General features: G+C 36.7%; 1 protein-coding gene across 3 annotated transcripts in view; it reads right to left on the bottom strand.

Moving 5' to 3' along the window:
* Positions 1 to 27,380, bottom strand: part of PTPN4 (protein tyrosine phosphatase non-receptor type 4) — a 210,180-nt gene that overhangs the window by 164,236 nt on the left and 18,564 nt on the right. The window lies entirely within an intron of this gene.

Below are 27,380 nucleotides of genomic sequence, written 5' to 3'. Positions count from 1 at the left end.
CCATTGAGAAGACAATACCACAAATTTTTCAGCAAGTCATATTCCAATTCAAAATATATAAATTCAGGAGTAGCCAAAAAGAGGGAAGAAGAATCTGCCACCTCAGGAGGTGGACATTACTCCCTGATGCAAGCATTAAACACACCAGAGAACGGCAACAGGAGGGAGATTATTTAACCTTGAAGAGCCCTTCCCTTTATTAAAGATTAAGATTTGGGAAAAACATGGGTATTTGGTTTTTTTTTAAATACAACAAAACCCTTCATTTTAGCAATCCTCAAATTCAAACTAATTCTAATAGGATTATTATTATTATTCTAAAGAAAACAAAAACAAAATAAAAAACTTCAGGCTACAGATCTTTGGCTCTCAATTTTTAACCTAAGAGGGAAAAATAAAGAACAGCTATCACAATGATATCAGCAACACTTGATGTTAAAAGACAATGAAGATGTAGCTTCGAACTTCTGAAAGAAAATTATTTGAAACACAGAATTATATATCAAAAAAATTAGCATTCATGTGGGAGAATGAAGCTAAAGACATTTCCAGAAATTCAAGGATTCAAAGTTTAAAATCCATAAAACTTCCCTCTTAAAGACAATTAGATAAAGGAAACAAACTACACTAGAAACAAATGCAAGTATATAGGATGTTTTTAATATGAGTAAGCAATAAGTAGTAAGACATTTGAATGAGTAAACCAAAAATAGTAAAATGAAACAGCAATTCAAATTGGTGGTATTCAGTAATTACAGTTGACATCGTAGACTGTTCATGTCAAAACGATTAAAGCTAAAAGTAAAAGTTAACATTACGTAAGTATAAAAAACCGTATAGAGGAAAGCAGCTTCAGAACATTGACAGAGAAGAACTAGTCAAGTAAGTTCACCAATTAAAAGACAGTGATTGGTAGTTTCCCGTTGCACCTGTAAGGAGCCTGCAAGTCCCCACTCCACTTTAACAAGTAAAAATCAGAACAGCTCTTCTTGGATCAGCAACTCTTCTTAGCTCGGTAAGAGAGGACACAGGGCAAATCGCTGCCGCCAAGACTGGAGAGAGAGGCAAATACGAAGTGTCACAGCTTACCAGGGCAGAGACTCACAAGCAGAAACCACCATGGGCTAGTGCACGAGTAGGAAAACCTGAATTGTAACTGAGCAAATTGCTGGAGGCTCAGATTCCCACAGTAAATATCAGAGGAAAACACTCTTGAGCTTCCTGCAGCTGGGGAGGAGGTGCGGGGAGGAAGGATTAGGAAACATACAGAGCACTAAGTTCTTCTTAACAAGGCCTGCCCTCAGGAGAAACTAGTTAACCAGAGCCTAAGTGACCTGGGGCAAGGAAAATACCCAATGGCCAGCTGACTTGACCCTTCCCAACAGCGAAAGGAAATACCCACCTCCAGCCCACTCTAGCTATCCTGTCTCACCTAAGGGGACTGAAAAAAACTGAGAAACACTTGTGAAGTTCACAGTCCAGAGGCACAGGCTCACTAAAACACCGAGACCTAACCATAGGACTACAAAACGCTTCCCCTCCCCCGACATTACTAAAGGCCTATTTACAGCAGTTCCTCTTAGCAGGATATCATGTCTGCCTAACAAGGAAAATCTACAACACATATCAAAAGGCAAAAAACACAATGAGAAGAGACAGAACAAGCATCAGAACCAGACACGGAAGGGATGTTGGAATTATCAGACAGGGAATTTAAAACAATTATAATTAATATGCTAAAGGTTCTAATGAATAAAATAGCACTCAAGAATAGATGGGCAATATAAGCACAGAGATGGAAATCCTAAGAAAGAACCAAAAAGAAACATTACAGGTGAAAAACACTGTAACAGGTATGAAGAATACCTTTGATGGGCTTATTAGTAGATGGGACACAGCAAAGACTCTCTGAGCTGGAGATACATCAATAGAATCCTCAAAAACTGAAAAGCAAGGAGAACAAAGATTGAAAAAAACAGAATATCAAGGACTGTGGGACAAATACAAAAGGTGTAAGATACATGTAATGGGAATGCTAGAAGAAGAGAGAAAGGAACAGAAAAAATATTTGAAAACGATGACTGAGAATTTCCCCAAATTAATGTCAGACATCCAATCAAAAACTATCTTTCAAAAGAAAGAGAAATAAAGACTTTCTCAGAGTGAAAAAAGAAAAAAAAGAAGAGGGAATTTGTTGCCAGTGGATCTGCCTTGCAAGATACGTTAACAGAAGTTCTTTAGAGAGAAGGAAAATAATACAGGTCAAAACTCAGCTCTACATAAAGTAAGGAACACCACCAAAAAACGAATGTGAGGGCCGGCCTGATGGTGTAGCGGTTAAGTTTGCGAGCTCTGCTTCAGCGGCCTAGGGTTCGCAGGTTCAGATCCCAGGTACAGACCTAGCGCCATTTGTCAAGCCAAGGTGTGGCAGCATCCTACATTAAATAGAGGAAGATTGGCACAGATGTTAGCTGAGCGACAATCTTCCTCAAGCAAAAAGAGGAAAATCGGCAACAGATGTTAGCTCAGGGCCACTCTTCCTCACACACACAAAAAAAAAGGACTAAGTGAAGGTAAATTAAAAACTTTTTTCTTAATTTTTCATTCTTTAAACATTTATTGAGCACCTACTATAAACCAGACAATGTGCTGAAATATGCTGTTAACAAAACAAAGCAGCTTCTTAAAACAAGGAACTTACAGTGTAGTGTTAAAGGCAACTATTAAGCAAATAACCCCACAAATAAATCATCACAGACTATGACAAATGCTATTTATCATAAGAAAAGTTACGGCAAGCTGTGAGAGGATCTCAGCTGGGGGACTGATATGTTCTTAGACTGCAGGTGAGCCTTCCCCATGGAAGAGACATCTGAGACATCTCTTAGCTTGTCTAAAAGAGAAGATAATTACTAGAGCCCCAACTGAGCAAAATATCAAACATTTCAAGGGGGCTCTACCGATCATCTTCCATCTTACATATAAACTTTCATAAAGTCATTAAAAGAGAATATATGCACAAAGGAAAACTACTCATTTTAAGAACTCTTTAATTAGTTACCTCCTTAGTAACTACTCACCAAAGTCTAGTTTATGTTATTTCAGACAACTCTCTAACTGGTGTCTAGGAAATGCTAATGAGATTATTGTGCTTTAAATATTAGAGTTTTATTGTGAACATTTACCTACACAGTGAAATACAAACAGCAGATTATTTTGAAAACCAATTATTAACACTAAGCAAACATTTTACTGGGTCTTATCCCCATTTTTGGCAAAAACAAACAAACAAAACAAGGAATATCTTTTCCAGATATGAAGTTTTTTGGAGAATTCAGTCACATGTTTTTAGAGACTATTTAGCCAAATCTACCCTTGGACAACATACTTAGATAAACCCATCCTGAAAGTAACCCATCTACTTGGTTCCATCTTTAAACAGGTTTAGTAGATTATAAACAAAGTTAAAAGTCACTATTCTTTAGAGACCAGGGAAACCTAAACTTGGCTATCCTAAACATGGAATATTATAACAAAAAGAACTAATAAGATGGTAGGACATTATAATTAATATATGTAAACGTTCTTATAATAAAATGTACCTACCCTCTAGCCTCAAATTCTCATGTTCCTTATACTTATGTTCATGTATAAAAGTTTTTACTTCTTCCCAGTGGTAGTACTTATATATGTATTTTAAATTACACAATAAAATTTAACCTCAAGTAGCTATTATTGCTAAAATGCTCTTCTCAAACTCACGTCACTAACAATAATGGACAGAAAATATTAAACGTTTAAATGAAAGTATTTAAGATAATGGAAATTAACTTTAAAAGAATGAAGAAATTTGTGTTGCTAAGCCCAAATACAGAAATGCACTATTTGTTTTAAATATGGTTTTAACACTCTTAAATACAGACTGTCACAAGATGTTAGCATCCTATAATTTACAATAAAACCTTATTAATTTGGACTCTGCCAACAGAGAGCTTTAAACAATTTATTTGATTATCTGGTTTGACGTTACCCTCTAAACCTTGAGGAAAAAATAAATTTATCAAACAGTAATCTTCAAATTCTTAAAAACTTTTCTTGGAAAAAAAACCTTAGAATAAACTAAGTTCTGCACTCAGGTACACGCAAAATACCCTTTCATTAAAAATACATTCGGGGGGCCAGCCCCATGGCCGAGTGGTTAAGTTCACGTGCTCTGCTTCAGTGGCCCATGGTTTCATGGGTTCGGATCCTGGGAGGAGCGCTAGCACTGCTCATCAAGCCACGCTGAGGCAGCGCCCCACACAGCACAACTCGAAGGACATGCAACTAGAATATACAACTATGTACTGGTGGTCTTTGGGGAGAAGAAAAGAAAAAAAAAGGTTGGCAACAGATGTTAGCTCAGGGTCAAACTTTAAAAAAAAACAAACAACATTCGAAATAATTTTTAAATAGATTACCAGTAGAGTCATTCACATATGCATTCAGTCATTCAACAAAACTTTGTTAAACTGTGCTAGGCAATGATCTAGGATCTTAGTATATACATTAATGAAAAAAAGCCCCACAAATCCCCATCCTTGTGGAACTTAACATTCTAGCATGAAATATTTTATTTTCCTACTGCCCTCTTGCAAGTGTCCTTCATAAGAGACAGTGTACTGATAGAGACCATAAATGCCAAGCAGGCAGAGATTGCTTCTAACATAATTACCATTATGTTTCTCTCCACCACCTTCAACTCCATACCTTATAGGATGCTGGGTACTGAATAAGTATTCCTTAAATGAAGGAATGAAAATAACAATTCTTTAATTGTTAAGAAATCAAGTATATTTTTGACCATCCTTCTGGTCTTGCACATTTTAGAAGCACAGGTCTGAAATGTTTAAGTTAAAGTCTTAAAATTGTTCCTACTACTTAGTTTTTCTATTACTAAGTTACTTTCTTGGAAAAGTTATACTTAAAGACTGCAGACCTAAAGCAAAAGTGAACTGTCTAATCAGCTCTTGAGATTTCCCCACATATTAACATAATACTTTTAGTACGAAGATACCAAATATATTAACCTTTCTTGCCATATTTACTTTCATTTCATAAAGCAATAATTCTGCTTGACTTCTGGAGAATTTTACTACTTGAAAATTGTAACTCTGTGAAAGAATATGCTAAATCTTCATGATGTTTTAGAAAGGGAAAGAAAGTCAAATAAAATTCTCCATCACATCACTTCCTTTTTCATCTAAATGTCTGAGTAAAATTGATATATGTGTATACATAACTGCTGTCAGTGGAAAAAAGCCCATCTCTCTTTAAAGAAAAGAATATGAACTGAGATCTATAAAAATGTTCACTCCTTTAAATATACTCAATGCACTAATAAAATTCTAAATATTCTAAAAGTTCTAAAGTTATGATAAATCCTTTTAAGTTCACAGATATTAAAAATTTATACACGTTAAGTAAAAACAGCTGAACATAAATGGTGATATTCAAACAATAAAAATTATGGACTAATACAGTAAGAGACAGAAAAAGTATTTGGGCAAATTCACACAGTGATTGGTGAATTAAAATTTGGAGATAAAATTGTTTCATATTTATAACTCTATTAATGTTAATACAATGTTTTCTGTTTAGGAAAAATAAGCACATTCTTTCCAACTTTCTTTTAACTCCAAAGGTCAAAATGACAGTTTGCTTTTTCAATTACCATAAATACAGATTAAAGGGTTCAGGCTGTCACAGAAAGAGGCAAATGACATGACTACAGCAGTGGCAAGACAGCACAAGAAAGAATGGGTGGCAGAGAATGAAAACAGAGGACACACAGATCTTCTTGACCCAATAAAGGACATCTGTGGAAAACACAGTTGACATCATACTTATTGTTGAAAAACTGAATTCTTTCCACCTAATATTAGGAACAAAACAAGGATGTCCATCGGCTCTCACTTCTACTCAGAATTGTACTGGAGGTGCAAGCCAGGCCAATTAGGCAAGAAAAAGAAATACAAGTCATTGAGATTTCAAAGAAAGGAGGACAACTATCAATATCTGCAGATGATATAACCATCTACATAGAGAATCTGAGGGAATCTATTAAAAAACAGCTACCAGAACTAATAAGTGAGTTTAGCGAGGCAGGATACAAGATCAATATGTAAAAATTAATTGTATTTCTATAAACTAGCAACGATCAGAAATTATAATTTTAATATAATTTACAATAGCATTAAAACTGAAAACTTCAAGACTGCTGAGAGAACTTAAAGAAGAAAAAAATAAATGAGGAGATATACTGTGTTCATACATTGGATGATCTGTAGATTTAATGCAATCAATAAAAATCATAGCAGGCTTTTTTGCAGAAACTGACAAACTGATTCTAAAATTCATATGAAAATGAGAAAGACTTAAATTGAAAACAGTTGTTTTCAAAGTTGAAAACAACTTTGAAAAAGAAAAATTAGGGGACTAAATGTACTGATTTCAAGACTTATGATAAAGCTACAGAAACCAAGACAGTGTTGTATTGATATTAAGATAGACAAACAGAGGAATGAACACAATACAGTCCAGAATGAGACCTACACATATACACACAACTAATTTTGACAAACATATAAAGGCAATTCAGTAGAGAAAGGGTAGTCAGTTCAACAGATGGAGGAAAACAAGTGGATATCCATATGCAAAAAAATATGAACTTCAATCCAAACCTTGCACTGTATGCAAAAATTACCTCAAAATGGGTCACAGATCTATGCAGAATCTAAAACAATAAAACTGCTTAAAGGAAACATAGGAGAAATCCTTGGTGACCTTGGATTAGGCAAATAATTCTTAGAAACACCACCCACCATAAGCACAATCCTTAAATCCTTGATATACTGGACCTCATCAAAATGAAAACATCTGCTTTTCAAAAGACACTGTTAAGAGAATGAAAAGACTAGCCAGAGAGTGGGAGCATATATCTGATAAAGAACTTGTATCCAGAATATAAAGAACTCTCAAAACTCAATAATAAGAAAACAAACAACCCAATTTAAAAAATGAGCAAAAGATTTGAATAGATACTTCACCAAAGAAGATGTGCAGATGGCAAATAACCACACAAAAAAGATGCTCAACATCATTAGATGTTAGGTAGCGCAAATTAAAACCATAATATGATATTACCACATACCTATCAGAATGGCTAAAATAAAAAACAGTGACAATACCAAACGCTGACAAGCACCAGGAGAAAACGGATCTCTCATTCATTGCTGGTAGAAATATAAAATGTTACAATATTGGTAAATAGTTTGGCAATTTCTTACAAATTTGAACTTACTCCAACTTCATGAGCTATCCATTTCATTTCTAGGTAACAAATGCGTACTTCCATACAAAGACTTGTGCATGAATGTTCACAGCAATTTTATTTGTTACAGCCAAAAACTGGAAACAAAACAAGTGTTTATTAATAGGTAAATGGATTTATTCACATGTGGTACATATTTATTCACCTGTGGTATATTAATGAAATGAAATACTAGTAGTTAATAAACTAGTGATACATGCAAGAACATGAACAAATCTCAAAATAATTATGCTGAGAGAAAAAAGCTAGATTTAAAAAAGTACATACTACATGATTCCATTTATATAAAATTCCAGAAAACACAAACTAATCTTTGGTGACAAACAGCAGATCTGCAGTTGCCTGGGGATGAAAGTAGGGTGTGGTGGTATGGGGCACGGAATTACACTGGGGCACAAGGGAACTTTTGAGAGTAATGAATATGTTCATTATATCGATTGTAGTGGTGGTTTTATGGATGTATAAATATGTCAAGACTTATCAAATACTGTATTTTAAACATATACAGTTTATTCTATGCCATTTGATCTCAATAAAGTTGTTAAAAAACATAAATGGCCAAACCACTTCAGAGGCAAAATATATAGAGAATTCTGACATTCTGGTTCATAACCTCCTGGATTCAATTTAATTTAATTTAACACAATGCATTTTTTGGCCATTTTTCTTCATCATGTTAACATAGCTGATTTCTTCTACTAACGGCAAATGCTCATAGCGCAAAGTAAGAATTTTAATATTCACTTTGAACCTTAGATGCTGTAAGAGTTCAGATAGAAAGATTGTTCTATACACTATAACCATAAGACCCATTGTTAAGAAAAGAAAGATGAGGGGTCAGCCCTGTGGCCAAGTGCTTCACTTCAGCAGCCCAGGGTTTCACTAGTTCAGATCCTTAGCACAGACCTAGCACCACTCGTCAGACCATGCCGAGGCGGCGTCCCACATAGCAGAGCCAGAAAGACCTACAACTAGAATATACAACTGTGTACTGGTGGGCTTTGGGGAGAAGAAAAAAACAGAAAAGAAAAGAAAAGAAAGACGATAACCAGAAGTACGTTTATTCTACTTAAACTCTATCTCACTTGCTTCATCTGTAAAATGGGCAAAGTAGTAACACTCACCTCAAAGGGGTTTTGTAGGGATTACTATATAACACGATAAAACACAAACTGACTAATTTTCTAATGGTTAATTTACTCCCAAAGAATAATTTATATACTGATATTACATAGTTCTACATAATATAGTTCAAATATAAAAGAAATCATTTTTATGTTTTCAACTTAGAAATCCTTGTGAAATAAAAGAGTATAATTTAAAACCACATCACAATTTCCATAATCATAAATCAAAACCTATTAATGTCATCCTAATTCACACATGCAGGAACGTCACTGAAAATAAAATATATTTGTATAATCAAAGCAGCAAAAGGAAATAAGGAATAAAAATTAACTCGGAAACTAGCCCCATGGTTCTTAAAGTAGTAGTTCCTAGAAAAGATAACATATTTCATGTTACTATTACATAAACTTTACTTATATCAATTAGCTACACTAATTGCTAACTGCTCTATATAAAATGTTCATCCAATTAAGGAAGCACTGAATTGGGTTCAGATTCACATTAAGCATAAACCAGAGCATGGAAAAATCTCAGGGATCAATTATTTGAAAGTAATTAAATTTAACTACATTATGTTGGATTCAAATCTTTTTATTTCCATCAATCTGATGTCTTAAACAGGTAAAAATATTTAAACATCTTTTAAAGGCAAATTTCTCGTTTAATTTGTTCTAATTTTTAAAAACAGCAAAGACAAGATGGAGGAAGCATTTCTAGAATGGCAGAGGAAGGACCTCTGAAAATCCACTCCTCCATAAAAGGAGAAAGAATACTGGCAAACTGTCAAAACCAACTTTTTCAAAACTCTGGAAATTAATAAAAGGATCACAATACTCCAAAGAACTTTAATTCAAAACAAACAGCTGAACCTTGGTAAGGATAGCAAGCTTTGTGGCATTTTAACTCAATACTACTTCATTGCAATAATATGCAGATCTGGAATATCAGGAGCACTATCACTTAACCAGTGAAGTCTATCAAATGTATTTTTTCCTTTGTAAGACTGTAAGCTCCTGAGAGGCAGAAGTCATGTTTGCCTTTGTATTTCTCTCAGCATCTGGGACTAAGCTCTGTACTCAGTACATTTTAGCATTTAAAGAAAGGCTAAAATGACCTCCCATCAGCAATTAGTTGGGGCCATGACGGAAGTTTAAAGCCCATAAAAGTCCCAAACTAACCCACCAGTGCACCATGTGTCATCTACTACATAAAGGTATAGCAAAGTATCCCTTCAAATGTATAGGAGTTAAACTAGGGTGACAATAACAGCACTCAACAGAAGTGTCATCCAGGACTGTGTCAGTGGTGCTTCTCATTCAAAGCTATTTGTGGTAAATAGCCAGCTTTTTCAATTTCCATTCAAGATTATGACAGATTGTATTTTCTGAAAACAGCAGTAAAAACAGTTCTGGAGTTTTGCCACCCCATCAAGAAGTGGAGTCTAGGTCCCATACTCCATGAATCTGGGAACACCTTGGTGGCTGCCTCATGGAGTAAGAGTACAGCAGAAATGACACATTGACTGCTGAGACTAGGTCATAAAAGGACACACAGCTTTCACTTGACTTTGTCTAAAGACAAGTACCCTGGGAACCCAACCACCAATCTCTAAGGAAGCCCAGGCCACATGTGGAAAGGAACCCAGGTCCCCAACCTCAGCCCTGGCAGAGCTCCCAGCTGACAGCCGGGAGCAACTTGCCAGCTCTGTGAGTGAACCAGCTTCAGTCAAGCCACCTCAGCTGCCCCCACCTGGAGCAGAGACCAGTCTTCCCTGCCAAGTTCTGGCCAAAGGACAGATCTGTGAGCCAAATAAATGACTGCTGGCATCTGAAACCACCAAGTCTGGGGATGGTATGTTACACAGCAGCAGGTACGACTAGGACACATACCAATGTAGTACTTTTGTAAAAACAAAGTGACTAGAAAATAAAATTTTAAAAGATATACAGAATACAAGCTTCAAGTTTTTATTAGTAGATTTAACAGAAATCAAATTCTCTACCAATTGTTATGACAGTTTCTAAACACTTACTCTCACTTACTGTACTTATCCCCTCACAGGCCGAGGACCAGTGCACAGACAATCCTTTGAGTAGCACTATTTTATGTTACAGGAAGAGAAGCATAATTTAACTGGAATGGTATTAAAACATCTAAAAAATATGGCAAGGAAAGAAAGTGCTCCACTAAGCAAACATTTAAAAACCGTGGGAATCCCTTATACTAAGCTAATCCGCTTAAGAGGAAAGGTGTCCAGTTTTAAAGGGTGACACACAAGAGATTTGTTCCAGGATTGGAATATTAACATCTTCATAGGACTTTCTATCCACAAGTCTGATGTAAACAAAGAACAAGCAATTCTTTGTTTATGTCTTTTTTTGCATCCTCAGGAATGTAATTTTTTTATCATAGTGAGTTTGCATAATTATTATTAAATTTATTAGTAAAAATTAAAAAAAAAGAATAAAGGTGTCCTGATTAAACACCATGAAGACAGATGGATCAGTCTATCCAAACGGGAGACATCACACTTCAGAAGCCCACATCTAGCTTTCCCTTACTTTGGTGTCATATTCACCATAAAAGCATCTGATCTCTCTCTCTCACGTATGCGCACACACACAGAGCAAATATGACAAAAATTTTAACAACTTTTTCTTCTCGTTTTCTTGACATATAATTAACAGGTAACACTGTGTAAATTTAACGTATACAACATGATGATTTGATACATGTATATATTGCAAAATGATTACCACAATAAGGTTTATTAATACATCCATCATCTAACACAATTACATATTTTTCATGGTAAGAACATTTAAGGTTTACTGTCTTAGCAACTTTCAAGTACTTAATACAGTACTGTTAACCATAATCATCATCCCAAATACAGATCCCCAGAACTCATTCATTTTATAACTAGAAGTTTGTTCTCTCTGACTAACCTCTCCCCATTTCCCCGACTCCCCAGCCCCTGGCAACCCACCTTTCTACTCTCTGTTTCTACAAGTTCGTCTTTTTTTTAGATTCTGCATATAAGTCAGATCATACAGTTATTTGTCTTTCTCTGACTTATTTCACTCAGCATAATGCCCTCAAGGTCCACCCATCTTATCACAAATGGCAGGTGTCTTTTTGATGGCTGAATAATATTTCATTATGTGTGTATATATATGTATACACACACACCACATCTTCTTTATCCATTCATCCATCAATGGACACTTAGGTTGTTTCCATGTCTTGGCTATTGTGAATAATATTGTGAATTACTGTGAATAATGCTGCAATGAACATGGGGTGCAGATATCTCTTTGAGATAGTGATTTCATTTCCTTCAGATATATACCTAGAAGTGAGATTGCTGGATCATACAGTAGCTCCATTTTTAAATTTCTGCAGAAGCTCTATACTGTTTTCCATAGCAGACATACCAATGTACATTCCCATTGACAGTGCACTAGGGTTCCCTTTTGTACACATTCTTGCCAACACTTGTTATCCTCTTGTCTTTTTGATAACAGCCATTCTGACGGATGTGAAGTGATATCTCATGGTGGTTTTGATTTGCATTTCTCTGGTGATTAGTGATGTGGAGCATCTTTTCACGTACTAGTTGGTCATTTGTATGTTTTCTTTGGGAAAATGTCTATTTGGGTCCTCTGCCCATTTTTAAAATTGGATTATTTTTTTGTTACTGAGTTCCTTATATATTCTGGATATTAACTCCTTATCTGATATATAGTTTGCAAATATTTTCTCCCTTTCCATAGCCTATCTCTTCCTTTGATTGTTTCTTCTGTTGTGCAGAAGCTTTTTAGTTTGATGTAGTCCCAGTTATATTTTCTTTTGCTGCTTGTGCTTTTAGTGTCAAATCCAAAAAATTGGTGCCAAGACCAACATTAAGAGCTTTTCTCTATGTTTTCCTCTAGAATTTTATGGTTTCAGGTCTTACATTTAAGTCTTTAACCCATTTTGAGTTAATTTTTGTTAAGAGTGTAAGATAATTTATTGAAAAAGACTATCTTTTCCCCATTGAGTATTCTTGGCTCCCTTGTCAATTATTAGTTAACTGTATATGCATGGGTTTATTTTTGTGCTCTTGATTCTATTTCATTGTTCTATGTGTTTGTTTTTATGCCAGTACCATTCTGTTTTGATTCCTATAGCTTTGTTGCATAGTTTGAAATCAACAAGTATAATGCCTCCAGCTTTGTTGTTCTTTCTCAAGATTACTTTGGCTATTTGGGGTCTTTTGCGATTCCAGAAGAATTTTAGGGTTGTTTTTCCTACTTCTGTGAAAAATGCCACTGGAATTTTGACAAGGATTGCACTGAATCCACAGATGGCTTTGAGCAGTATGGGCATTTTAACAATATTAATTCTTCTGATCCAAGAATATAAAATATCTTTCCATTTGTGTCTTCTTCAATTTTTGATCAATATCTTATAGTGAAAACTATAAGTGTAAAGATCGTTCACCTCCTTGATTTAATTTACTCCTAAGTAATTTATTTTATTGTTTCTGATGCTATTGTAAATGAGATTTTCTTTCTTTTTCACATATTTCATTGTTAGTGCATAGAAATGCAACTGATTTTTGCATGTTGATTTTGTATCCTGCAACTCAACTTGTCCATTAGTTTTAACAGTTTATTGCTGAAGTCTGCAGGGTTTCCTATATATAAGTCATCTCATCTGCAAACAGAGACAATCTTACTTCTTCTTTTCCAATTTGGCTGCCTTTTCTTTCTTTTTCTTGCCCAGTTGCTCTGGCCAGGACTTCCAGTACTATGTGAAAGTGGACACCCTTGTCTTGTTACTGATTTCAGAAGAAAAGCTTTCAGCTTTTCACCGTTGAATATGATGTTAGCTGCAGGTTTGTCATATGGCCTTTATTATGTTGAGGTATGTTCCTTCTATACCCAATTTGAGAGCTTTCGGCTCTCATCTTCTTTCATCATGAAAGGGTATTGAATTTTGCCAAGTACTTTTTCTCCATCTATTGAGAGGATCATGTAATTTTTATCCTTCATTTTATTAATATGGTGTATCACAATGATTGATTTGCACATGTTGAACCATCCTTGCATTCCAGGGATAAATTCAACTTGATCATGGTATAATCCTTTTAATGAGCTGTTGAATTCTGTTTGCTAGAATTTTGTTGAGAATTTTTGCATCTATATTCATCAGTGATATTGGCCTATACTTTTTGTATAGTCTCCTTACCTGGCTTTGGTATCAGAATATTCCTGACTTCGGAGAATGCATGTGAGAGACTTCCTCCTCTTTATTTTTTTTGGAAGAGTTTGAGATGGGTTAGCATTAATTCTTCTCTAAGTGTTTGACAGAATTCACCAATGAAGCCATCTGGTCCTGGAGTTTTCTGTGTTGGGAGGTTTCTGATTACTGATTCAATCTCCTTACCTGTTATTGTCTGCTCAGGTTTTCTATTTCTTCGTGATTCAATCTTGGTATGGCGGACATCTCTGAAAATTTACCCATTACTTATAGATTACCCAATTTCTTGGTATATATACCAATATGTAACTGTTCATAGTAGCCTCTTATGATTCTTTTTATTTCTGTGGTGTCAGGGGTAATGTCTCCTCTTTCATTTATAATTTTGAGTTCACTTTTTTCCCACTGGTTAGTCTAGATAAAGGTTTGTCAATTTTGTTTATCTTTTCAAAAAACTCTTGGTGCCGGCCCCATGGCCGAGTGGTTAAGTTTGCATGCTCCACTTTGGCAGCCCAGGGTTTTCGTGGTTCAGATCCTGGGCACGGACCTAGCATCACTCACGAAGCCATGCTGAGGTGGCGTCCCATATGCCACAACTAGAAGGACCCACAACTAAAAATATAGAACTATGTACCAAGGGGCTTTGCAGAGAAGAAGAAAAACTAAAATCTTAAAAAAAACAACTCTTAGTTTCACTAATTTTCTTCTATTGTCTTTCTAGTCTCTATGTCATTTCTTTCAGCTCTAATCTTTATTATTTCCTTCCTTCTGCTAACATTGGGCTTTGTCTGTTCTTTTTCTAATTCCTTGAGGTGTAAAGTTAGGTGGTTTATTTGAGATCTTTCTTTTTTCTTAATGTAGGCATTTATTGCTAAAAAATGTTAACTTTTATTTCTTGGTGGTGAGTATACAAGTGCTCACTGTAGTATTACTCTCTTAATTTTTCTGTTAATTCTTTTAATTTTTTTATTATGAAAGTTTTCATAATAAAGTTGAGAGAAATAAATAAAATTAAAATACAAAAGTTTCATTAAATGGACATGGATATACTGTTTACATCATCCATGGAACCCAGAATAACATAAAATGTACATTACATTTAACACTTAAAATGTACAGTACATTTAACAATTCTACTATACCATCAGTTTGACCTGAAATTAGCATATTACTGTTAATAAAGCATTTCAGCAATAATTTTACCTTTATACCTATTAGTCATACAGTTTTTAAGGATGGTCTATGTTTCTCACACTACGTATGCATCAGAATCACTTGAGAAGCTTTTGAAAAATGTAGATTTCTGGGACTCAACTCCAGAAATTCTGAGGAAATAACACATTTAACAAGTCCTACAAGTGACACTGATGAGAGTGGTCCATGGCCCACAGTTTAAGAAACAATAATATAAAGCATCGATTCTCATTTGGGGGTGATTTTGTCCTCCAGGGAACATCTGACAATAGATTTTTGGCAAAGAGATTTTTGGTTGTCACAACTATGGAGGAGAATGCTACTGGCATCTAGTGGGTAGAAGCCAGGGATGCTGCTAAACATCATACAATGCACAGGACAGCATCTTCCTCCCTCTGCCCTGACCCTCAACACAACAAAGAATTGTTTGGCCCAAAATGCCAACATTGCTGAAGCTGGAAAATGCTGACTTAGATAGTCTTTTTCTTTGTTTAAAGTAAATTATAAAAGGAAGTTTAGTGATATCTTTTTTGCTCAGTCCAGTAAAGGAAGTAGAAGAAAACTGAAAAGATGAGGAAATCAGAGTGACACTACTAGAAACTCTGACTTATGCTGCTTCTTTTTTTAATGACACAGACACTTTCTTCATCAAGAAGTAGGGAATTTATGTTACCTCTCTTGAATGGGGGGAGACTTGAGACCTGTGACTGTTTTGATCAAAAGAATACAGTAGATGTGATGCTATATGACTTCTGAGACACCTTGCTCTCCTGGAACACTCACTCTCAGGATACTTCCTTTCAAAATCCAGCTCATCTGCTGTGAGAAGTCCAAGCCATAAGGAATGACCACACAAAGATGCTCTGATCAACAGTCCTTGCTGAGCCCATCCTTTAGTCCTTAGACATTTAAAGAAGCAATCTTGGAAGTGGATCCTCCAGCATCAAGAGTTCCAATCCTCAGGAAATCTGAGTTGACTAACAGACACTGTGGAGCAGAAAAGGGCCATCACTCCTGTGCCCTGCCTGAATTCCTCTCTCAGAGTCTGTAACTGTAATAAAATGGTGATTGTTTTATGCTACTAAATGTTGGGGTGGTTTGTTACACAGCAATAATAAGTGGAACATCTTACACTCTGTCATTTAACTCTTAAACAATTAAAGTCAGTTATTTTAATCTCCTCAAAAGGATTAAGTGGTTTGCCCAAGGTTGCACAAGCAAAAGTGATAGAGTGACATGTGAATCCAGATCTGTCTAAGCTCAAAGACAATACTATTTCTACCACATCATAATGAAATGATTTCTACTTCCTCATGCTAAAATATTCTTATTAATTGTTCTTCTCAAAGCATCTAAATTAACTGAAGACATCATTGAAAAAGAATCATCACTATCTGTGAGTTTTGCAAAGCTTCAATCTGATCCATTGCACTCATTCTATTCTTTGAACACTCTCTCCAGAAAATCTGAATGGGAAAAGAAATCACAACCACATATACTGAGATGTGTGTTACAGTAAGGGCAGAGAGAATAACACTGCTCACATGCATCAATGATATTAGCAGAAAGAGGATTACAGGTGGGCTGAGAATGAACAGCAAAGTTTTGTTGTTTTATTTTGTTTAGCATAGCCTATTCTCTTTTTTCCTTAAAGATTAGCACTGTGGGGCCGGCCTGGTGGTGCAGTGGTTAAATGAGCACTTTCTGCTGCAGTGGCCCAGGGTTCACCAGTTCGGATCCTGGGTGTGGACATGGCATCGCTTGGCAAGCCATGCTGTGGTAGGCATCCCACATATAAAGAAGAGGAAGATGGGCATGGTTGTTGGCTCAGGGCCAGTCTTCCTCAGCAAAAAGAGGAGGACTGGCAGTAGTTAGCTGAGGGCTAATCTTCCTCAAAAACTCAAAAAATTCAAGTATTTCTATGTTACTATGCTACACTCATATGAAGTTTAGCAAGAAAGGGTGTCATAGCCTAAGGCAGAAGTCTCACTCTTTTTTAACAACTGCTGCTACATTAGCAAACCTGGTCAGCCACTGATTCACCATAAATTGTACCATTCCAAGTGTTACTATCTAGCTCTGGTTTACTTTGGGATAGTCACTTTATCTTTCTGAGCCCCAATTTCTTCATCTATAAAATGTAAAACTTTATGTGATCTATAATCTGCACTGTCCTATACAGTAACCATGCCACAAATAAAAACTGAGCATTTCAAATGTGGCTCATATGACTCACAAATTTTTCTAAATTAAGTTAAATTTAATCAGCCACATTTGGCCAGCAGCTGACCTATTAAGCAGCGCAAGATTACATGATCTCTAAATTCCCTTCTAATCCTAAAACTCAACCATTTCTAATTTCCAATTTTTAACAATTCCCTTTCTCTCTAAAATGGAATAAACAAATTAACTGTAAATCAAACAGTTAACTGTAATCAAACACAACCACACAGGAAAAAAATGATCCTAGCAACTGTTGAACACAATATTCTTGACTAGGGTTGACAAACTTTTTGTGAAAGGAGCCAGACAGAAGATAGTTTAGGTGTTACGGGCCATACAATCTCTGTATCGTATTACTCAATTCTTCCTCTGTAGCACAAAAGCAGCCATAAACAAAATGTAAATGAATGAGTGTGGCTGTGTTCCAATAAAACTACGGATATTGAAATTCAAATTTCATTTAAAAATGTAAAAATCAAGGGCTGGCCCCAGGGCCTAGTGGTTAAGTTTGGCGCACTCTGCTTTGGCGGCCTGGGTTTGGTTCCCAGGTGTGGAACTCTGTCACTCCTTGGCCACCAGGCTGAGGCAGCAACCCACATACAAAATACAGGAAGACTAGCACAGATGTTAGCTCAGGGCAAATCTTCCTTAAGCAAAAAGAGGAAGACCGGCAACAGATGTTAGCTCAGGGCTAATGTTAGCACCACCTCAGCAAAAAAAAAAAAAAAAAAAACACGTAAAAGTCAGTCTCAGTTCATGGGTCACACAAAAACAAGTGGCAAGTCACATTTGACCAGCAGACCAGTCTGCTGACACCTGCTCATGAGTATATAACCACAGCAGGATATAGTGTAAGGATAAAATCAAAAGAAATGTAAAAACAACCTGAACTTTTACTTAGTAAGTTTTCTGTTGGAAGTGGTATGATGCAGCATTCCAAAACTATTTTGTGTATATCACGTGATTGAACAAATGAATAAATATGTTAAAGTTGTTGGGAACCAAGGGTCTCACTATAAGAGACAGGAGGTCAGATATGGCAGGGTAGAAGGTCATAGAGTTAGACTGGAATTAGAGATATTGCTATGATCTCATTTTTTAGAAAAATATATATTTGCTATCTCTGTCCACTATTAGGACCTAGAGGCAAAAATACTCCAATAACACTGAACATACCTCATGCCCTATATTCCACACTAAAAGGAATGAGGACTCCTTAGAGACATGGCTGATTCCAGAGCTGGGGCAAGGAAAATACAAGGTCGGGCTAATTATCTTGTGCCGGTAAGTAAAGAAGTCCTCAATATCTCATGGGAACAAGTTCAAGAGCATGAGAGGTAGTTTAAAGGGGCTCCCACCAGCCAAATGAGACAGTTAAAGTTTCAAAACAAATAATAACAAGAATAGATAACATTCTGAATAAAACAGGAATCTCTAGATCTAACCTGATACTATTTAAGTGAGGGAGAGGAATAACTCTTCTTCATAGAACAACGTCAAATGATAAATGTAGAAGGATAAGAGAAATAAAAAATTGCCATTGGACAACTACCATAACTGATTCAGACAAGAATCATTAATGAATGCTAAAATCACTGGGTGAAAGTTTGTTATAGAACAAGATACACACATAATTTCAAAGTATCATCCCACAGATGACTTACTAATCACAGAGGAAAAGCTATCTTTAAAATGGAGAAATCTGTCAAATCTCACCTTAACCAAATGATCAGATTTAACATCACCAATTAGACACCATAATGTTATAGACAATGAACACAACACCTATGTAGTATTCCTCCCAAAAATGTTTAACCTTGGGGCCTGACTGGTAGCATAGCGGTTACGTTCGTGTGCTCCACTTCAGCAGCCCAGGGTTCACCTGTTCAGATCCCGGGCGCAGACTTACGCACTGCTTATCAAGCCAGGCTGTGGCAGGCATCTCATATATAAAATAGAGGAAGAAGGGCACAGACCTTAGCTCAGGGCCAATCTTCCTCAAAAAAAAAGAAAAGAAAAAGTTTAACCTGAGTCTAATTATGAATAAACTAAAATAATCAGATAAATCCAAATTGAGAGACATTCTACAAAACAACTGGCCTGGATTCTTCAAAAATGTGAGGCGGATGAGGAAGAAGGGGGAAGAAGAAGTTATAGAATAAGGCTGGGGAAGTGCTGGAGGTTAAAAAAGACCTAACAGCCATATGCAATGGGTAGTCCTTGATCCAATCATGGATCAAAAAATGGTATAAAGAACTTGTTTGGACAACTGGAGAAACTGGCATATGCACTGTATGTCAGATTACAGTACTGTGTCACTGCTAAATTTCCAGAGTGTGATCATGTGGTTACACAGGAGAATGTGTTTATTCCTAAAAGACGCATGTTTGCCTGCTGAAGTATTTAGGGGTAAAGTGTTAGGATCATGGTGTCTGCAATCTTCAAATAGTTCAGGAATTTTTAAAGTATACACACAGAGAGAGATAAAGTAGCAAAATGTTAGCAATTGGTAAACATATATGAAGGGCACAAGGTGTTCAATATACTCATAGGTTTGAAATTTTTCAAAATAAAAAATTGTGAGGAAAGAGCTAAAAAAAAAATATTCCTTCCAAATTCTGTTTTTATTCTTAACAAAGCAGATACAATAAAACTTTTGTTACCCAAAATCATCAAGCAATTAACCACTCACAAAGTTTTCTGGATAACTGACACTCCTCTACCACTTATTTTAAACGGAATGTTCTCAAACAAACCACATGCTCCACTAAAATCTTAATTTATTATACAATGCCTTGGATGCGACTATAAATTAAAATGCTGGTAGTGTAAGATACTGGACTGAAAAACGTAGCTTGTTGCTATTAGACTATATTCAGTGAAGGCTCCTCAACCCTTCTGAACCGAACTTGGCAATATAAAACTGAATGGGCCAAATTCTCCTCGGACAGCACTATCAAAACTATGAGCTATAAAGCTGATACTGTAGAAGGAAAAAAAATCAAATGTAGCAACAGTTTTGCTCTAAAAATTCTCTCTCTATATTTAATATACCAAACACATCTGTCTAGTAGTTATTATGCAGTAACTTATACAAGAAGCTTTTTACTTAAGAAATAGTATACGACAACCAAAAACTACCCCAGAAAGTCATGGACAAATCAATCACCTAAGACATGAATACACAGCACTGGACCTTCACCGCCAACTCACTGATGTACAGGTGGCCTTTTTCAAATGTCCTTTTTATGTCCTCTATTCAACGGTTACTGACCTGGTAAGAATGCTGAATTACAATATCAATATAAATTTGATAATCATTATAAACTATAGACTAAACACAGGACTCTAATTAGAACCATTTCTTGCATCAAATTTATTTACCCACTAAGGCCCACAAAGAATTACAGTCTGTGCCTTCACTACACTTTTTATTCATGTAAACATGTCAGCAGCCCCTAGTGGCTAGACACAGTACTAGGGGCTACAGCTATAAATAGGGACACATCTAGATCGCCGCCCTCAAGGAGCTCACATCTAGCTGGAGAAAGAGATTTTAAATAATTCAGTCAAATAATATACTAAAACAGAGTGAAACAAACTGGTTTAGTGAGTCAAAGAACTACTGTCACTTTCTCCTGTCTGCAGCTCATTGCCTAAACATGAAAAACAACTTCAGCAGCCGCTAGTTCTTTCACTCTCTCTCCCTTCTACTTTCTAAATTTCTGTTCTTTAGTCTCTTCTATATGAGATTCCAACAGGAAAGCTGGTGTTTCCTAAGTGCCACTGGCTAATGAAGACGTTCTATTTCTTCCTGTCCAAGAGGGCAAGCCGTGGAGCGGACGTGTCCTCATTCAGGCTTCAGTGCTCCTTTCTTCTTCAGCAAAAATTATTTTCTTTCAGTTAAGGGTTTAGTGTACAGCATTTTTTACATGAAAAAAAAGAACGCTGGCTTCTAGAGTTTTTACCCTTCTTTTAGAAAGCAAGTGTTTCATATAAGCAGTTTTCTTTGTAACTGAACACAAAAAAAATAAGAGTTTATAGCACCTAAATGTTTAACAAAATGTTCTAAACCACAGGTGGAGATCCAGTGGCTATGAAATCAACTTACTGGATCAAAACCAATACTTTTTTTTTAACAAAATAGAACAGAATAAAATAGAAGCTTTCGAGAGCATGATGTAAAACGTATCTCTTACTGTGATTTAAAGTCTAAATAGCAGGAGAGCCAATGACTTTATATCAGCTCATAATATCCATCCAATCCTATTACCTCATACCTATTTGCAGGAGTCCTTACATCTGTTGCAAAGAACTGATTATCAGCCTTTCACAAAGTTTGATTAAAAGAAGAGAAGGGGCTTGGCAGAGGCCAAAACTAAAGAAATACAAACTCTTAGTATACATGGGAAGTAATACTGCTCAATAGTTAAGACTGTGGCTCAGGAATCAGACTGTTTTAAGGTAAAAATCCTTACCACCTTTACGATCTTGGACAGTTATTAAACCACTCTGTGCCTCAGTTTCCTCGCCTACCACATGAGTTGATCTGAGGATTAAATGAGATAATACATGAGAAGACCTTAGCACAGTGCCTGACACTTAAAAGTACCTAATGTGTGTCAGCAGTTATTATCGTCATATTAGGTACTACCTCTCTAAATATTCAAACCTGACTTTAGGAAAAATTTGAAAACACATATTATGCTTTTATTAAAATATTCTAGTTATACTAGAATTACAACAGAGTACTGATTATTAAATGCCTCAGAAACCTGAGAATGTCCAAGAAACACCAGTAATCCAGTTGGATGGAAAAAATCCATCAGGGGAACAGCAACAAAGTTGGAAAGACATCGGCGACTGTACTGTGGAGCAGGTACAGTAATCTGGGCATCAGTGGCATACTCCAGGGGTCAGCAAACCTTGGCCCATAGGCCAAATCTGCTGTCTGTTTTTTGGCCACGAGTTAAGAATGGTTTTTACAACGACCGTTGGCAATTGATCTCATGACAGGGAACACTAACTCTGAACCCGACTTAAGTGAAATGTTATCCCATAAAAAAGAATTCCATTCTTCTCATTAGTAGACCAATACAACAAAATATTATATTCAATTATTATATTTTTATTTCATCAATAAAAATGTGTGAAGTTTTTAAAAAATAAAAGTCTCAAATCAGTGTCTATATGTTAGATAGTAAGACAAGTGTTCCTCTTTACTTCTCCCTAATTCTTCCCTTCTTCAACATATCTCATAACGAGCTAGATAGGGAGAAGCAACACAAACACATCAACTAACAAAACAAGATAAAAGCCCCTGCCTCTATGGAGTGTCTGTGCTTCCACGCTTGGGGATCTTAGAACCCCATATAAGGAACTGCTGACCTACACAATTATTCCGTAAACAATTATGCTAGCACAGACCAAAAAACATAAAACAGCCACTTGCAAGGTGGGTCACAATATCAGAATCACCTGGGAGAACTTTTCCAAATCACAAAATCCTTCCCAGTGAAGATTTTCCCATTTCCCCAGTAGCTTCTATAGTAAGCCACCGTAACTGATCACAGTGTGTCTTGGGCGGGAAAAGGTAAGAAAAGATGGAAATGAAAATCAACCAAGTACAGAGATTTTTAAAATTCCAATGTAAATAAAGCAATTTAGAAATCCTTGGAGTTTGTGAAAATATTTTACACCCACACAATAAGAAATATCTAAAAAAGAAACAGACAAAAAGAACACCAACAATTACTTTAAAAACTGACATTTCCCAAATAATTTTAATTTCCTTGGAAAAGTCATTCATTCTATTCACTCAGAGTATAGTCATTATTAATTGGCACACATTCCATGTGAGGCACTGTGCATACCAGGGACTACCAGGAGTGAGGTTTGGAGAGGTAGACAGGGACAGAACCTGAGTTTACATTTTATCTTACAGGCAGATGGAGAGGCAATAAAATGTTCTGACCAGGAGTGTAATGTGATTGGATGTCCATGTTAAGTCACTGGCTACAGTGCAGAGGAGGACTGAAAAGGGCAAGAACAAGGGCAGAATGCACTTTAAGGAAAGTATTGTAAAAGTCCAGATGAGACATAATGAGCTTTTTCATTTAAATCATCCCCAAAAGTTTCAGAAGCTTTGTCCAAGCTTCATATTGCCAAACTGAAGCTCAGGTGGTGCTAGGGCTACAACAGGGAAAATCAGGGGAGAAAGGGAAACTCAATGGTGACGATGAGAGGTGATCCAGACAGGCAGTGAGAAAGCGGAATCCACAGCCGATAGAAGCAGGCGACAGGCTGTGATCCAAGCAAACGGGGCCTTAGTTGCAGAGGTCAGATGAGCAAGCAGTATCCCAGCAATCGGGAAAAACACAATAGGGAAACACGTCTGATCTCATGGTTCTTGATCAAAGGCTTATAGCAGACAGTAGAGAGCTCCAGCTCAAGACCAGAGTCCAGGAATTCAAAAATAGACAGAAAATAGGACAGCAGCAGCAAAGACACAGATTTCCAACTCAAATTAACCTACTTTCACAACCTGAATCTGCCATTTTCTAGCTGTGAAAGTCTGGACAACTCAGCTTTTTGAGCCTGACCTTCTTCGTCTATAAGAAGGGGTTAACACTACCTACTCCACAGGGTTGCTGGGAGAAAAAATGAGATAGCACACCTTAAAACATCCAGTAGAGTTCAACAAATATTAGTTTCATCCCTTTCTCTTTTTCTTCCATTTCTCACCTAAGCTATGCAAATAAGGAAGTCTTCTGCTTGGCCACAAAGTCTGAAAGGCTTATCCTACTAGGCGTCAGAGGACTTAGGTGAAGAAAGTAAGGCAGGTCGTTAATGTAAAATGTCTCACGGGAGCACTAGTTCGTACAGAAGAGAAGAAAGTAAATGGGTTACACAAATAAAATTGCCTAAAAAACTGAAGTAGAGTAAAAGTTTAAATAAGCAGAATTAGTTACTCTAATAGTATATCCACACAATAGAAGATGTCACTATATACAAAAAGAAAGAAAGGAAAAAGGGGGAGCTTTCTGCATATTGAAGTCAAAGGATCTCCAAGGGACATTCTAAACTTAAAAATTATCACATAAAAAATAACATATGGGGCTGGCCCCGTGGCCGAGTAGTTAAGTTAACGCGCTCCACTTTGGCAGCTCAGGGTTTCACCAGTTCAGATCCTGGGCACGGACATGGCACCACTCATCCACATGCCAGAACTAGATAGACCCACAACGAAAAATATACAACTATGTACTGGGGGGCTTTGGGGAGAAAAAGGAAAAAGAAAAAAAATCTTTAAAAGAAAATTAATACAATATGCTACCTGCTACACAGAGAGGCGGGGGGGAACAGTAATCTGTATTTATATTTTGTTTCTATTTGCATAAATACTGGTAAGATATACAAAAAATAAAAGTGGTTACCTATAGAGAGCAAGGAAGGGAGGGATAGACAGAGGTGAGTCATACTGAGACGTCTCAATATATATACTTTTCATATTATTTTGAAATTTCAACCAAGTAGCTATATTACCAATTTAAAAAAAGAAATAAAATTTAAATAAATTTTAAAAATACTTGAGAAGTCTGAATGTTCTGATAATATATTCTGCTACACTTATTAATTAGGACCTATCTGTACCTATTTTAGCTATACACTAACATACGGTTAACTATGATTAACTTGTACACAATTCTTAACTGTCTAACAGATTTTAAGTTCCTCCAAAGAAAGAAGTATAATCTCCTTGAGGATAAAGATCATGCCTTGTTCATTCTGTAAGTTCCACTGCCAAGCACAGTGCCTGGTGCCTGGCTGGTACTCAAAGAATACATTAAATTGACCCTGGATGGTCTAAATGCTTCCTTGTGAAGTCACCTCCAATTCTGGATATAATCTCTAATTTTATTGCTGGTGACTTGTCTATAAACAAGAATACACTTAAAATACATGACTTTATAAAAATGAGAGAAGCTCTTAATTAACAATTGTTTAACAAAAGGCAACATATAAGTTTAACTAGTAATAAAAATAAGCTATGTACTGGGGGGCTTTGTGGGAGAAGAAAAAAAATAAGAATGGCAAAAGATGTTAGCTCAGGTGCCAGTCTTTAAAAAATACAAAAAATAAATAAGATTAACAATGACCCCAGAATTACTCCAAAGACCCATCATCAGATGGCAATCATTTGAAATGGGGGCAGGGAGCTAGCCCAGACACCTATCAAAGTTCATTCTGGACATTTCTTTGATAATAGATGTTGCTACATAGTTTCACTTACTCATCTTTCAAAACACCACTATAGTTTCTTTCTCTTAACCCCCAAAATGTTAAGATGTATATAAACTTGAAAAAAGAAAAAAAAGATACACTTCTTGATTCTGTCCCCTATTCTTCCATGACCCAAGAGATCTTCCTTCTTCCCTTTATGACCAAATTTCCTAGAATTGTCTAGTCTATATCCACTGTACGTCTAGTTTCCTCAATTTAGTTTCCTATCACACCTCTCTACTGTAACTCTTCTGCTAAAACAATAAATCTCAAATTTAGCATACCTCAGAATAACCATAGCAGCATTTAAGCAGATTTCCCATGTGACCACCTCCCCTTTCCTCACTCACAGTCTTAAGAATCTATAAGGTGTGAGATGACACCTGGGGAATTGATATTCTTAATCACTGTCTCATTTGACTCTGACACAGGTGGCCTGCCTGAACACACTTGAAAACCAACTTGCTAAGGTCATCAATAACTTTCCAATAGTCAAATTCAAAGCACTTTTGTTATGTCTTTCAGCAACACCTGACACCTCCCTGAAACTCCTTCCTTCATCAGCTTCTACCACACAACTAGACTCTCCTCTCTCTCTCACCACCATTCAGTCTTCTTCACTGACTTCTTCACTTCTGAGAGCCTTTAACCATTAAATGATGGCTGTTGCAGACTCTGTCAATGACCCTCTTCTTAACTTTACACACACTTCAGAAGCAGTAAGTCAGACCCAATTCTTCAACTACCACCTATACCAACCCTAATTCCTGCTACTTTGAATTTCAGACTGTTTTCAGGTAGTCAGAGGCTATGCAGAATAGGAGGGGGAAAAAAAGATGCTTCAGCATCACAGAAATCTGAATTGAAAATATTTTCTCTGCCATTTATGTACTAACATGCTCAAAGTCATACACTTCTCTGAAATTTCAGCTTTGTTCTCCTTTAAAACTGGAGATAGACTGATGTCATCGTCATGGTAGAGTGAGCACTTCCCTTAGACTATCCCCTCTAAGGTACAATGAAAAGGACATTCATAAATCAACAGAGAACAGTCACACAACACAACAGACATCTGAGAGGCCCATGCAGCCACGTCTCTGAAGGTGGAGGAGCTGGATGCTCTGGGAGGCAGTGGAAGGAGGTAAGGGGATATCATCTCCCTCCCCTAATGACAGCGACCTAGGGCAGGGACCATGCCAGGCTCTGAGTGGAGAAGGGGGAGGGGCAGCTCTCCACAGGAACACCTTACCTCTCCAAAGTGCCACTCAGCTGTGGAAAAGCTCCACACAGAAAAGGCTAAGCTACTGTGGGGGTGTCTTCATCAAACCAACACCCCGGGAGGGCAGACAGCAAGGGCAGAAGGAGAACACCCCTGTGATCCGGCATGTGAAAGAAAGCTCCCCTACCCTTGCCTGGTGTACCAGCTCAGCCGGTCGGTCAGAGCAAGGGAACCCCAAGAGAGCATCTGTGCATATGTTAGCAAAGCTGCAGCTATTGCATAAGGGCAATTGCATATGGGCCCTGTCAGCACAGATTCCAAAGGACAGGCACACCTGCCGGAGGTCACAGTGGGCTCAGAATACACAGGTCCTGCCCCCCTCCCAGTGGCAGCAAGTGGAATCTGCAACAAGGTACTACCAATATGCAAAGGCACAAATCAACCCCATCAAATAATATGGGAATGTATAATACTCCAAACCAGAAGGAGAATTGCAAGCACCCAGAAAACAATCCTGCAGGCACAAAAATTTACAATCTAAATGACAGAGAATTCAAAATAGCTGTCATAAAAAAAACTCAACGACCAACAAGAAAACTCAGACAGTTCAATGAAATCAGGCATAAAATTAATGAACAGAGACAATTCTTTACAAAAGAAATTGAAACTGGTGACGTCAGCAACATGGCGCATTGAGCTCACCCGGGACTCTCT

This window comes from Equus quagga, chromosome 4, assembly GCF_021613505.1.
Source record: "Equus quagga isolate Etosha38 chromosome 4, UCLA_HA_Equagga_1.0, whole genome shotgun sequence".
NCBI classification, from domain to species: Eukaryota; Metazoa; Chordata; class Mammalia; order Perissodactyla; family Equidae; genus Equus; species Equus quagga.
Note: the sequence above shows the minus strand (reverse complement) of the source record. Positions and strands in the feature narration are given on the sequence as shown.